At 44.7% G+C, this 14308-nt stretch overlaps 1 protein-coding gene across 6 annotated transcripts in view; it reads right to left on the bottom strand.

Moving 5' to 3' along the window:
- The window catches only part of AOAH (acyloxyacyl hydrolase), a 180790-nt gene that overhangs the window by 40584 nt on the left and 125898 nt on the right, over window positions 1–14308 (bottom strand). The gene's annotated exons all lie outside the window — the stretch shown is intronic.

Raw genomic sequence — 14308 nt, 5'->3', positions numbered from 1 at the left:
AAGTCTCAGCATGCATGCATCCACACTCTCCATTCATTTGTTAAGTGCCTGCCATAAAGCAGGAATTCACAGATGAGTTGGTCACAGTCTCTAGAGCTAAGGACTAGCATCTGTGGGGGTAGACACAGAACTGAGTACTGGTGAAAGGTTTAATGCAAGTTCAAACCTGGAAAACTCAATGTGATTTGAGCCTATTACCTCTGCTCAGAGAACGTGCCAGATTTTACAATGCCAAGTCCTAAGCATAGAGACTCAAAATACTTCTAGGTGTGAGATTGTTCCCTCTTGTTCTCAAGAGGGAAAAGAAGGAGGGCCGCTGCTGGGTGCCTAGGGAAGCTCACTCATCTCATCGGCTCAGTGCCAGCCCCGGGACACTCAACCTCCCATTTGCAGTAAGATAATACATCAAGAGGTGTTTAATTCTCACTCTTTGATTTTTCTCTTAATGAGAAATGAAAACTAATGAAAGCTCAGGCCATGGGTGGGAAAAAAAAATTAAAGGACCATGTCAGGCCAATAATTTTCCTCACTATCCAGAGTACAACTGGGACTGCGAGGTGCAGAGCACCCATGGAGCTTGGGGGAGATGGAAATGGAAACCTCCCTGGGTCCGCACCCCACATCCCTCTGCTGCTCAGGACAAAGACGGCAGGCCAATGGCAACGGCTTGTGGTGGATTTAAAAGGAGCAACCACGATCATCCACCCAAGGCGAGAGGAAGTGTCCCCTCTTCTTTACCTCAATTTTATTTTTTTTATTCTGGTGGATATTTATAATATAAGCACAGAATCTTCTCTGGCCCAAAGTCATTGCACCTTCCAGGATTTCCATTTCCTTTTGGAAATCTCAGTTGTATGAGATGATGTAATTAGCTTATGTAATTCCCATGTCACTTTCTCTCACTTTAGCCCCCCTTTCCTGCGGTTCTGTGCTCCTTCCGCCAGCCCCATCATCATGCTTCTCTCTCCTTTCCAATCTCTCTTTTCTTTCTCTTCCTATGTACATACCTCCTCAGCTGCTGATTTGGTCATTGCTGCTGCTACCATTACAGAAAATCCTTAGTAAAACCATGGGGACTGGAAGATGTGAGGAGGAAGGAATGGCAGCTCCTGGGCTCTGGGATGTGGGAAAACAAGGTGGGCATTTGAATAACTGGCACTACCCTTAGGAGGTCCATACCTGGTCTCTTACCTGGTCCATGCCTGGTCTCCTGAACAATGATAGTGCAGAGAAATGGAAACGTCTTGACTATAAAATGGGGATATTTAATATATTTATCAAGGTGGTCTAGTGGAGAATCCACCTGTCCCCAGTTAAGGAAGGAACAGGGTCCTTACTGGCCACAAAAGTCTGAATTCTGGCTCATCCAGTCCCTTGCCAGGCACAGTGCATGACAAGAAAAGAAGAGTTTCATATAATCTGTGCATTGGTTGTCCTTTCATAAGGAAATTTCAGATGACATTTCTACTGCTGCAGTAGTGTTGACTGCAGTAGCAAATGCTTCATATTCTGAACATGTGAATCAACTGGTAAGGCACCCTTATTGGTCTTCTAAATGAGCCTGTAATTTGTTGTGCCTGGACCGGAGTAAGTGCTCAGTTTCCATTTCTTCATGCAAAGGGATGGGATATATTTAAATATAATAGATCTTCATAAGTTATCAATTAATTACTTTATGATTAACTATTTCATAAATTAGTTCCTTCATTCAGCAGTGTTTATGGAATACTTACTATGTGTCAGGCCGTAATAGATGCTGGGGACACATCAGGAAACAGAAAAGATATGTTCCCTGTACTTATGAAACTTATAGTTATTAAACAAGTAATGAACATCAAGTGTCAGGGATTCTGAGAGGCCCTGGAGAAGTGAGGTTAAGCTGAGCACTGAAAGAAAAGTAGGTGTTTTTTCTCTTGAAGTCCTAAGAGAAGAACTTGGTAATAAATTCCCAATGAAATACCTGATGCTTTCTATCCACGACTCAGAAACAAACCTCTAGTTCAATGCTGTCTGTTATAACTCTCTGAACAGGGTGGGGCATAGCTGGGGCTTGAGTTCTGAAGCTTATATAATTTGGAACACAAAACACAAAAATGAGACCCAACATAAAGGGAAGCCAGAGTGGAAAGGGACAAGAATCTGAACCAATTGTGGTTAAATATCTCAAGCTAGTAAATTTTATAAATCCATCTGGACACCAGTCAAGTGAGGGGTCTCCAGGCTTCAGCATCACTAGCTTTATAACTCAGCCTCTGAGCCCTTCTTAGAATCATGTGTAAAGTCCTGGGGCATCAGAGCTGGGTAGGGACCTCTGAGGGCACATGATCAAGTAGCCCTCTTTACAGACGAGGCCCAGAGAGGGAAAGAGACTTGCTCAAGTTCTGACAGCTACCAAGGAGCAGCTCAGCTAGTAAGCTATCTCAGATACCTACCTAATTATAGACATTAGTAATGACTGAAATAGATTCAATTCTTACATGAGAATATGTGAATTATATAATTTTGTTCTCATATGAGAACCTGTAAAAAGGAATACGAGGTGCATTTTACAACCACTGCTATAAAATTTGCTGTCAGATAGTTTCAAAATCTGCATCATTTTGGCACTGACATCTGTTAGTCTTCTTTTCCCATGTGAACTGAGACTTTTCTGGTTCCTTATATGCTAAGTAATTTTGGATTTTATCCTAAGAATTTCTGATATTATAAGACTCGGAGTCTTGTATTTTTGTCTTATTAGGCAATCAACCCATTTAGGTTTGGGTGGCAAGTTCTAACCAGCCTTCTGGGAGGTTGTTATGTCAACATCAGTTCCACTTTCAAAGCCTTTACAGTAGTATATATATTTATTTTTTGTCTTTTTATAGCCGCACTCGTGGCATATGGAAGTTCCCAGGCTAGGGGGCAAATCTCAGCTGTAGCTGCCAGCCTACACCACAGCCATAGCAATGCTGGATCTGAGCCTTTTCTGTGACCTACACCGCAGCTCACGGCAATGCCGGATCCTTAACCCACTGAGCGGGGCCAGGGATGGAACCCACATCCTCATGGACACTAGTTGGGTTTGTTCTGCTGAGCCTCAATAGGAACTCCTACAGTAACATTTTAACTTGTCTCATGTCTGTGTCACTGAGTGGCCATTCTTGGACCCGAGCACTGGTCTGTGTCTAAGTCCAGTTCTTGGAGTCTCTGGTATGCAATTAAGGATCAGATCTGTGCATACATAGCTCAAGAGTAACCCCCAGAGTTCATTCAAGCTTTATGGGGCTGCTTTCCCAAGCCCCTCCCTCTCCATGGGCTCCTTGGCACTTTCTGGTTCTTTGGGCTCCCCACTTTGGTCCGAAAGCTCCAACTTTCTTTTTTTTTCTTTTTTGTCTTTTTAGGGCTGCACCTGTGGAATATGGAGGTTCCCAGGCTAGGGGTTGATCGGAGCTGTGGCTGTCGGCCTACACCATAGCCACAGTAATTCGGGATCCAAGCTGCATATGTGACCTACACCACAGCTCATGGCAACACTAGATCCTTAACCCACTGAGCAAGGCCAGGGATTGAACCTGCGTCCTCATGGATACTAGTCGGCTAGTCAGATTCATTTCCACTAAGCCATGATGGGAACTCCTAAAGCTCTGACTTTCATTCCCCAACTCTCATGTGCACGTCTCATAAATTAACCCACAGCAGGACCCCGGCAATGAGAGGACAGAGTGAGAAAATAAGCTCCACCCTCCTGGGCTCACAGGTCTTCTAATTGGAGAGGCAGACTCACCCCCTCAGAACTCCAGGCACTTCGAGGTTCTCCATGCTGCCCTACTACTGCCAAGAGACCTCTTTCCCATGTCTTGAGAGAGAACTAGGTTTCTTCTGATGCCATCTCTCTATGTCACAGACCACTTCTGGGGGCTGGGTAGCCTTGAGTCAAGGTCGGGAGATAACAGAGGGACAACAAAATGCTAACCTCACTGCTGGTTTGGCTGTGCTCCTAATTCTGCTTTGCGTCTTCAATTGGCCTGCTGCAATTTACTTTCCCGAATCCTCCAATACCTTTTCTATAGATTCTGTCCAGGTTTTACAGCTGCATTCAGTGGCACAGACAGAGTGGTGTACACTTACTTCATTATACCCAGAACCAGAAACCGGAATGCCTTATAGAGAGTTCATGAGAAATGCGGTGTCATACACCGCCATAAAATACATCTAATAATGCTATTTAACTTTAATTGGATTTTAAATAATGCAGATTTTGCTTATAAATTTAGGAAGCATTTTGAAGAGCACGATTTGTATAATCCAGTTAAAAAAAATCGGCCATGAGAATTTAAATTCCTTCTTTCCTCTAAAAACGCTCCTTGCAATAAGCAGAAATATTCTAATACAATGACCTTCAGCTCAAAATAGTAGGCACTTAATAACTGTTTGTTGTGACAGTTTTGGATGGTGTTTCTATTACTAAAAATGCTTTCAAATTCACAAGTATGGTTCCAAATTTCTGTGACAAACTAGATAAATGATTCTCCCAAACATATATTTTTAAAAGAATGCAACAGCCTCTCCAGAGAGGCTCCAATCTATCTCCTAGTCACAAAACTTGACACAGTTTCACAAGTCTTCTTCAGCCATGGTGGACGTCTCTCTCCTTTTTCCCCAAAGAGGTTTTTGCCCTCGGAGCATCTATGTACTGAGCCACCATGGTCCTGTAGTTTTTTGGATTCCTATTCCCCCCCCCCCCCCCGGCCTCAAGGCTCTCTGCAGAAATGTACCTTCTCTGAAATTTCCCTCTCCTTCTCCGGGCAGAGTTAAGTGTCTCTCACTTCCTCAAGCTACCTCTATTTTTGTGTCCTTTTTTTTTTTTTTTTTTTTGGTCTTTTTGCCATTTTCTGGGCCTCTCCCGCGGCATATGGAGGTTCCCAGGCTAGGGGTCGAATCAGAGCTGTAGCCACCTGCCTACGCCACAGCCACAGCAACGCGGGATCCGAGCTGCGTCTGCAACCTACACCACAGCTCACGGCAACGCCGGATCCTTAACCCACTGAGCAAGGCCAAGGATCGAACCCACTAGGAACCTCAGGTTCCTAGTCGGATTCGTTAACCACTGCGCAACAATGGGAACTCCTATTTTAGTGTCCTTTTCATAAGAACCATATCATTTCCTTCTTTGTCTCTCTTTTCTGTTTAGTTATGGTCTCCTCGAAGGCAGGGACTTTGTCTTATTTACCTTCCTGTTTCTAGCTTCTCTTGCAATATTGGAGAAGAAACAGAGGGAGTGGTGGAGCAAAATCAAATGGAAGATGAGCAGGAGGAAGGGAAGTACAAGAGGAGACCGGAGGTACAAGGCACATCCCAAGATGCTCTGAAACTGATAAAAACCGGCAAGTTCATTTAGACCACAAGCGGCAGTGAGCTTTCCCTATGATATCCTCTGTGTCAAGCTCTAAGCAAAAGGGATCAATTGAAAGGAGACCCCCTCGGACCTTAGGAGCCCTTACCATTGACAATTACATAAAAAAGCACAAGGTATTTGCCTCTGAATTTGCCCTGGTGCACTGATTCGAGAGGTAGAGGATAAAAATCTTTTCTTTCCTTTTTTTTTTTTACGACACATGGAGGTTCCCAGGCTAGGGGTCAAATCTGAGCTACAGCTGCTGGCCTACCTCACAGCCACAGCAACGTGGAATCCGAGCCTTGTCTGTGACCTACATCACAGCTCAAGGCAATGCTGGATCCTTAACCCATGGAGCAAAGCCAGGGATTGAACCCACATCCTTATGGATCCCAGTTGGGTTCGTTAACCACTAAGCCACAAAGGGAACTCCCCAGGATGAAAATCTTGACCTCACACAACTCTCCAACTGAATTTGTGCATCCTGCTAACTGATGCCCAGGAGAACTGTGCCCTGAGCAGTGGTCCTTGGCAGTATTTCTTGGCGAAACATGATGAGCGGCTTGGGGCCTGGAAGGACATCAGTCTGTTCTTTCTGACTCGGAGTAAGGTCTGAATAGTGGTGTCTCTGTGCCCAGGGCAAGCTCCTTTGACAATTCTTGTGTTTGCTGAGAAGTCAAAATCCTCTCGGTCAAGTCCAAGTTTAAGAGCAGGATGGACTTCCCCCTTATGTCTACTCTTGTTAGAACACACCTACCAGAGGCAGCTTCTCTCCTTTTGCTGGATGCCCAGGGCCTGGTCAACTCTCAGTAGCTATTCCTTACTTCTGCACCTTCTAACCTGTTGTGCGTGGAAGTCCTAGTTCTACTTTTCCTTGAATAGCCGCCCACCATTTAGACTTGGGTTGGGGTTTGAACTCTCAAATGGCCACAGGGGCCAGGTAGCTAAATCCATGTGTGAAGGGAGCACAGCAGGAACCATGGCCAAACACGTGGCACATAATCCACCTGAAGGGGAGGGCTGCCATTCAGTGCCAACCAATGTTGCGAGGCAGGGGTGTGGCTGTGTTGCCAGAGCTGCTGATTTTCTGAGATAAATAGGAGATTGGATTTTTACGTAAAATCTCTTCCCTTTTAAATATCAGCAACAAGCTGTATTAAAAAAAAAAAACAACTTAAACACAGAGTGAGGCTGAGGATTTCTGGTCTAAAACTCTGATTTAGAATTTCAGAGTCACAGAGCTTGGATAGAAGTTGATTATCTGGTTTAAGCTCTTTATTTTAGGGAAACTGAGGCTCAGAATGGGCAAAGGACTCTCACAGGTTATGGAACCAGCCAGTGAGAGGTCAGGACTTGAATATGGTCCAGGCCTGCACTAGCATTTAGTCAGTCTGTCTGTCTTTCTTTCTTATCTTCTTTTTCAACCTTACATTCCTAACTTAGATGGGTCACACTATCATTTTATTTTTAATTTAATTTTTGTCTTTTTAGGGCCACACCTGCAGCACAAGGAGGTTCCCAGGCTAAAGGTCAAGTCGGAACTGTAGCTGCCAGCCTACACTGCAGCCACAGCAACTCGGGATCCAAGCCACATCTGCAACCTACATCAGAGCTCACGGCCACACCGGATCCTTAACCCACTGAGTGAGGCCAGGGATCCAATCTGTGTCCTCATGGATGCTAGTCAGATTCATTTCTTCTGAGCCATGATGGGAACTTCTAGTCTTTTTTTCTTTTGGCCATGACCATGGCATGCAAAAGTTCCCAGGCCAGGAATCAAACCAGAGCCACAGCAATGACTTGAGCCACAGCAGTGACAATGCCAGATCCTTAAGCACTAGGCTACCAGGTAACTCTCAGCATTTTGTCTTTTTATTCCCTGTGTATTACAGCGACTGGTGCTCAAAAATATCAGCCAGTTAATGAAGGCAGGAAGGATCCATCTCGAATTCAGGGCTCGCCTCTCCTGATTTTTCACTGGAGAGCATCAAGACAGAGTTGTACTGTCTTGTGGTGTGTGAATAAGGTGAGGTTTTGCTGGTGATCTCATGTCATTCATCCAGAGCAGTGATATGAAGGAGAAACAGTCTGAGAGTCATGAGAAGGGGAACCCTGAGTTGGGGTCACACTTGTCATGGACACAGATTGTCCATCAGGTAGAAATCCCCTTTCTCCTCCCCGCCCCCCATCTCGGATTTTGCTTCGAGGCCTCCTCCTCAGTCCACCTTAGAAACTCTCCCATCACCCCTTTGCGGCACAATGTTCTCTTCTCCTCCCCACCCACTTGGCCTTCCTAAGACTTTCTCTCGTGGATGGTCTGAGTTCGAATTTCACATGCTGGCCTGAATTTTGCCCCCTTTTTTCTAGTTCCTCCTGGTCTGTTAGATTCTCTCCCATTCTCTAGATGGTTTAACAATGGGAGTGGCAAGGTGACGTTTTTTATGGGTGTGGGGGACAGAGAGTGGGCGGAGAAGTTAAGAAGTTCAAGATCAAATGTGGCTTGTGGCAAGGGGACTTGGGTGGAGTTGGGTAGCTGAGGCTGCAAACACGTGCACTTTAACAGAGGTTAAAATTCTCCATGTTTCATGCTTACATACTTGCCGTTAGTCCTTTGCTCCCCACCCTCCCAGTAAGTGAGCATAGGGGTGCCCAGAAAAGGGCGACTTCTCACTGAATGGATGGAAGATTGGCTCCCCTCCCCCAGGAAAATATGCTCTTCAGCGCTTTTGACTTTCTGAAGACAACACAACTCTGAACAGGTGTTTACACCAAGGTTTTCCTAAACTTGCCAAAAAAAAAAAGAGGAAAGCTGCCAGTGACAAAAGACATTCTATTCTAAGCTAGTAAAGTGCCATTTGGAAACTATAAAGAGGTCCTCAGTGCAGCCCCTAAAACCATCAGGGTGCTGTGTGGCCATGGAGATTCCGGGCTAGGATTTGCTTGTTCCTTAAAGCAGATGAGACTTGTTTATTTTGGAAGTAGATGCCTTATGAATTTTTATTTACTTTAAAGTACATATTGATATTGAATATCATGTTAACATTTGTTTTTCTTCTACCCTTTATTTTAGATGAAGTCTAGTCTTGTCATTCATGGTTTTTGCCCACCGCAGAGGTATTTAGGCTGGCAAAAGATTACTGTGTGTACTTTTCTTCTCTTCAAAGGTTAAATGTAACTCCTGAGAGTTATTTAGCTAAAAAAACCCCCCAAAACAAAAAAACTGTGTGTTGGGTTGACAAGTCCCTACTATGTGCAGCAGAGGCTTAGTTCAGGGCTGGGAGTACAAATTTGGTCCCCATATGGCTTGTTTATTTATTTATTTATTTTTGTCTTTTTGCCATTTTTTTTTTTTTTAGGCCGCTCCTGCAGCACATGGAGGTTCCCAGGCTAGGGGTCTAATTGGAGCTGTAGCCGCCGGCCTACACCAGAGCCACAGCAACGTGGGATCCCAGCCTCGTCTGCGACCTACACCACAGCTCACGGGGCAACGCTGGATCGTTAACCCACTGAGCAAGGGCAGGGATCGAACCCGCAACCTCATGGTTCCTAGTCGGATTCGTTAACCACTGCGCCACGACGGGAACTCCTCCCATATGGCTTGTGTTCATCGTCAGAGCGGGACACCAGACTTAAAGCAGATAATTCAGCTACAAGTGAGGAAACGCAACACGGAGGCAGGAACAAAGGGCTTCAGTTGAAACCAAGCAGGACCCTCTTGTTTCCTTCCTGGGGACAGACCCCTGCCCGTGTCCCCCACCTCTTGTTTGGAAAAAGGGTTTAGCCTCCTAGGCCTTCCCTGAATTCCAAAGAGCGAATTTAATCAGAAAAGTGGTAAAACTCAGAAACTAAAGAAAACAGTCAAGCAAGACAAAATAATAATAGTTTAACCATAAAACAAACTCAAGGACCTTTAGTTCCTCCCCAAGGGCTACGAATAGTATCCTGAGCCATATCCTTGAATTGTTCTGCAGATTAGAAAACCCCACCAGGTGGAAGGAACTAACTGTGTGAAGACCAGGAGCATGGAGCCCCCAGACCAGGCTGGAACCTGAGGATTGATAACACTGACCCCTGCGACATCACCCTGTTCCATCACCATCAACCAATCAGAGAACTGTGCACATGCTGATCAGGCGCCCTGCAACCCGCATGCCTAAACTTGCCTTTACAACCCCCTCCTTCAAAACCCTCAGGGAGTCCGGCTCTTCTGAGGATCAGTGGCCCGTTCTCCATGCTTGGCCCCACGTTGGGTGCCTTGCAATAAACAGCACTTTCCCTCGCCATCCAGAGTCAGCAGACTAGCTCTGCTGTAAGTCGGGTGTGTGGACCCACGTTTGTGGCGGTACACAGCGAAGGCTGAAGATTACGAGTCCCAGGGCCCAGTGGCAGGTCCCAAAGACTCGAACATGCAGCCAGGGTATAGGAGGTGGTTTCGGGGTCCAGGTTTGCTGGGTGGGCCTCTCCAGCTAATACTGACTGGCGTCTGTGCTTAAAGCTCTGGCCTCGGAGGGGCCATCATCTCTGCTAGAGGGAAGGTGAAAGCCCTCCTCATCTGCTTCTTCTCCTTTCAACAGGTTCTAGAACTTCCAGCTCAGCCAGCCAAAGCTTGTTCTCCAGCCCCTTCCACCCACAGCTTCCCTCTCTTGCCCCACCCTCAGCTCTTGGTCCCCTCCCCTTAACCCTGCCTTTGCCCTGATCTCCCCCAGGCTCTCTAGGGGAGCCCCGAGCCTGCTCCCCAGGTCGCACCCACCTCCCATTCCCCAGGGCTCCCCCTGTAGTCCCCCGTCTTTCTCCCCTATCCCTCACCCCTGCTCCCCTCTGTCAGTCTTAGAACTGCCGTCTACCAGTTTCCATCACTACCCATTCCAATCCCTGGTTTTTCCTCCCAGAGAAGGCCCTGTTCTTTCTGCCAGATTCTCCAGGTGCCCCTCACCTGTCCCCATTACCTTCCCACTTGCTATTGTTCCCAGGGGCTTGGAAACTCAATGGTAGATGCCCCTCTTTCTGCCCTTGAACTCTGGGAGCCACAGGCCTTCCTAGCACGGACATTTAGCTTAAAAAAAAAATTTTTTTTTTAAATCTACTTGTTCCTTTGAAAACCAATTTACAGTGAAAAAATGAATGATTTTTTAAAAATGCTGAGGACAGGTGGTGGATGAAGTTAGCAACAATGATGGGCGTTCAGGAAGCACCGTGTTTCCCCTTTCAACCTTACCGCAACCCAGGGAAGTTCACGTGTGGATCTTTATACAAAGGGGGCCCCCTCTGGGTTTTGTGACAAACCAATTTCTTAAACTACATCACATGACATGAAGGAATTTAAGGAGGAAAGGGTTGGTCCCCCAAATCCCATCGTCCCACTAAGTTTGGCTGTAGCCTCTCCCCTGGTAGGATGGGGTGAAGACGCCCACTGGAGCTGACTTGTTGTCTAGGCAACCCAGAAGGAGATCCCAGGGTCACCTCTGGCAATTGTGCCCATCGAACCGTGAGCCCCATTTTATAGATGCAGAAACGGGCCAGCGAAATTTAACGATTCATCCAAGTCACACACCAATTCCAGGGGCTAAATTCAAAACCAGTCTGCTGTTTTATACACAAGGAAGAAAGATTTTTATAAAGCAACAGGAGGGGAAGACCTCTGGTCTCTGGGCTTCACTTTGCATCTCTGAGAAGTCAAGTGCAGGTCTATGAGGATCCAGCCAACTCTGTGGTATTTTGACCCCTTCCCCTTCACTCCATTGGCCCCTCCCCCTCACTTCCTATCCTTTTTTTTTTTTTTTCCCACGTTGGGAGCAGTAAGAGTTGCAGCCGTCTCCTTGGCTGATGGTAAAGATGGTTCAGCAGGAAGCTTGCTGTGACTCACCTCCCTGCTAGAGAATTAGTGCCCACATTAAAATGACTCTGACATTTTACGTTTTAAAATACTTTGCAATCATGGGCAATGGTTCATGGTAGATGCATCTGCAGACAATTCTGAGATCTTGTACATAAACATCGAGGAAAATAGGAACTGTTTCTTTAATTCTTACACTAACAATTTTTAAGAAAAGCTTTTGTATTCCATTCAACACTTTCTTCCCTTTTTCCTCTTTCTCTCTCACTGGTTCTGAAAAATAAGTGTAGCCATAAATATGCAGGCTGTAGGAAGCTGACTTTTTCTATATCTAATAAAAACCTCAGGGAGTAATTGAAATAACTTGGCGCCGGTAGTCAGGTTACGCGCCGCATCATATCAAAGGAAAAGTCCATAGTGAAGAAAGCAGCAGAAAACAGGAAGAGGGGCTGGAGAATAAATAAGGCCCGGACATTAAATAATGAGTAACTACGAGAAACTGGGAAAAAAAAATAATTTTTTTAAAGAACTATATCCCTAGAAAAAAGAGTCAAGGAACATCTTCAAAGAAGCTATACTAGATAAAGTGCACACTCTCTGTATGTCTAAGGATTGTGAATTTAAAGAAAGGAACTATCACCCCCTCGCCCCAGTTCCACCCCAGCATTTATTCATTAGACGGAAGTCTGACAGAAGCCATGGATTTCAATCAAATTTTGACACGCAGGTGTTTTCATGATTGGCCTCTCCTCCCCTCTCCTTTCTCCCTTTTTATCTCCACCATCTGAATTCTAAGGGAATATTGTCAAGACAGTGCACCCACAAAAGAAGAAACATCTGCTATAAATTGTGCTGAGCACTTTTTGGAGAACCTACTTTGGTCTTTTTGATTTTGTAAAAGATGACTGCATTCATTGTGGGTACACGGTGATGCTGAGATGACATGTCTGGGTCTTAGGAGACAGAGAAATGCTGGTGTGGAGGCACAGGGAAAGAGGGCAGCTTCCAGCTTGTGCTTCTGGCCAAATCCTATTCCTTATTCTGCACCCTAACAAGGTGCCACTGGCTGGGGACCTTGCGTCAGTTTTTTACTGTCCCTACACTTAGTTTCCTTCCAGATTTTTGCTGTTGTTGTTGTTGTTATTTCTCTATAAACCCAAAATCAGAAATATTTTTTTGAAAAAGAAAGCAACTATCCACAATTCATAAAACATGATGATTCTGGTGAATTTTCTACCAATCTTCTTATGTATAGCTAGTTTTCTTTTTAAAGTAGAATAGAAACTAAATTACACTATCCAATTTTATATATTTTTCTTTTGCTGGTGTTTTGTCTTTCTAAATAAAAATACAGGGACTTTTAACTCTCACTTTCTAGAGCTGTGAAATATTCTGTTCTACAGGGGTGTTTTTGTTCTTTGCTGTTTACAGGCTACATTGAGAGAGAGCTTTTGACAGCACTGGAGCTATTTGAATATCTCACTAAAGGAAAACAGAGAGAGCAGGAAGGGGCTGGTGTTCACTTTGTGTCTACGATGATTCTCAGGTAGCTTCAATGACAATTTTCCAATAAACTGTGAGTCTTGTTCAAACACAAAGAGACAAAGCTGATCTCTTTCTGCAGGTCATCTCGGATCATAGACCAGTGCCCGTATTATCTTTGTTGGTGTCCAAATGGAATCAGATTAAGCTGGGTACAAATTCTACCTCTTCTGCAACTTCCTATTGCTGTGACCTGGGACAAGGTTCTTGGTCTCTCTATGCCTCTGTTTTCTTAGCTGCAAGCATATGGGTGTCATTACAAATCCTCAGTTCTGAGAAATGTATTTTAACACATTTGATATTGGGTTCAGTGCTGCAATCAATGTGTACATTGCAATTTTTCTTTCCTTTTTCCTCCCTTAAAACTTTCCACAGCTAATACAATCAGTGGTTTCTTAGAATTGAAGAAATATAATAATATAAATAATATAATATGTAATATAAATATGATAAATACTTGCTTCATAGCTTCTTGAAAGGATTAGATGAAATGTTATACATAAATTGTTCTTAGCATTTGGTAAGAGACCAATAAAAATCAGATCTTATTTTATCAGTAAGAAAAAAATCTATGTTGTTCTTAGAACAGAACATTTGTTCTATGTAGAATATAATTATAAAAAATATGTTATTTGTAGGTCATATATTTAGGTAAAACTTGCACTGCTTGGAAAATTCCTTAATACTCTTGTTGGTTAGAATTGGAACAGGGCTGGCAAATAGGTTTAACTTTATGTGCCAAGTCTAATCTGTTGATGTTGATTGTCAGGTGTGCTGTGTTGTCAGTTGCTGAGGCAGAATCTGAGTGTGGCAGACAAGAGTGCCAAGGTGGATTAGTAATATATTCCCCAGGCTTAAGGAGATGGAGTGGCAACACACACGTTAAGTATTTGCTGTCCCTGGATTGTGTGTCACAAACCATTACTTGGCAGCTCATTAGGCAAGAGCTGGGCCGTGGTTTATTAACCAGGAGTGTCCTCAAAATCTTGTGGCAATGGACTGAATCTGCGTCCCAGGTGGGAGGTGAGAACCACACAGGTAAGAAGCAAGCCCAGAAGGTTCCAGATGTCCTGGGAAATGTGGGAGGCTGACAGAGACCTGGAAGTCATGACAACACTCTGAAAATACATTCCTTTTCTTAATGGCTTTGCAGGATTTCAGCCACAAACTTTTAGCTATTTTTCTTAAAACTCCAACCGCATTAGAAATGTGGGAGACTGTGTACCACAGGGGAGGGTACAGACTTTGCAATGACCTTGATTTTGCTCGGTCCTTGTTCTGCTAATGCTCACTTAGGTCTTGCCTCCTTAGCCTCGATGCCGTGCACCTTGGCCTTTCTAGAACTTTGCTGTTGGATGACTGAGGTGTCCCTGGGGTCTATCCCTTGACTGCATCTCATCTCGTTCTCTTTCGCTGCAGGTAAATGGCTCTAAACCCAACCCCTCCTCTCCCCCCACCTCCAAAAAGGCAATGGTAGAGGAAAGGGAGACTGTCCATTTGTTTTCTGTTCCTTACTATCTAGTCCTCAGCTTCTGGGGTGCCTAAGAAATAAAGCC

This window comes from Phacochoerus africanus, chromosome 16 (assembly GCF_016906955.1).
Source record: "Phacochoerus africanus isolate WHEZ1 chromosome 16, ROS_Pafr_v1, whole genome shotgun sequence".
In the NCBI taxonomy this organism is placed as follows: domain Eukaryota; kingdom Metazoa; phylum Chordata; class Mammalia; order Artiodactyla; family Suidae; genus Phacochoerus; species Phacochoerus africanus.
Note: the sequence above shows the minus strand (reverse complement) of the source record. Positions and strands in the feature narration are given on the sequence as shown.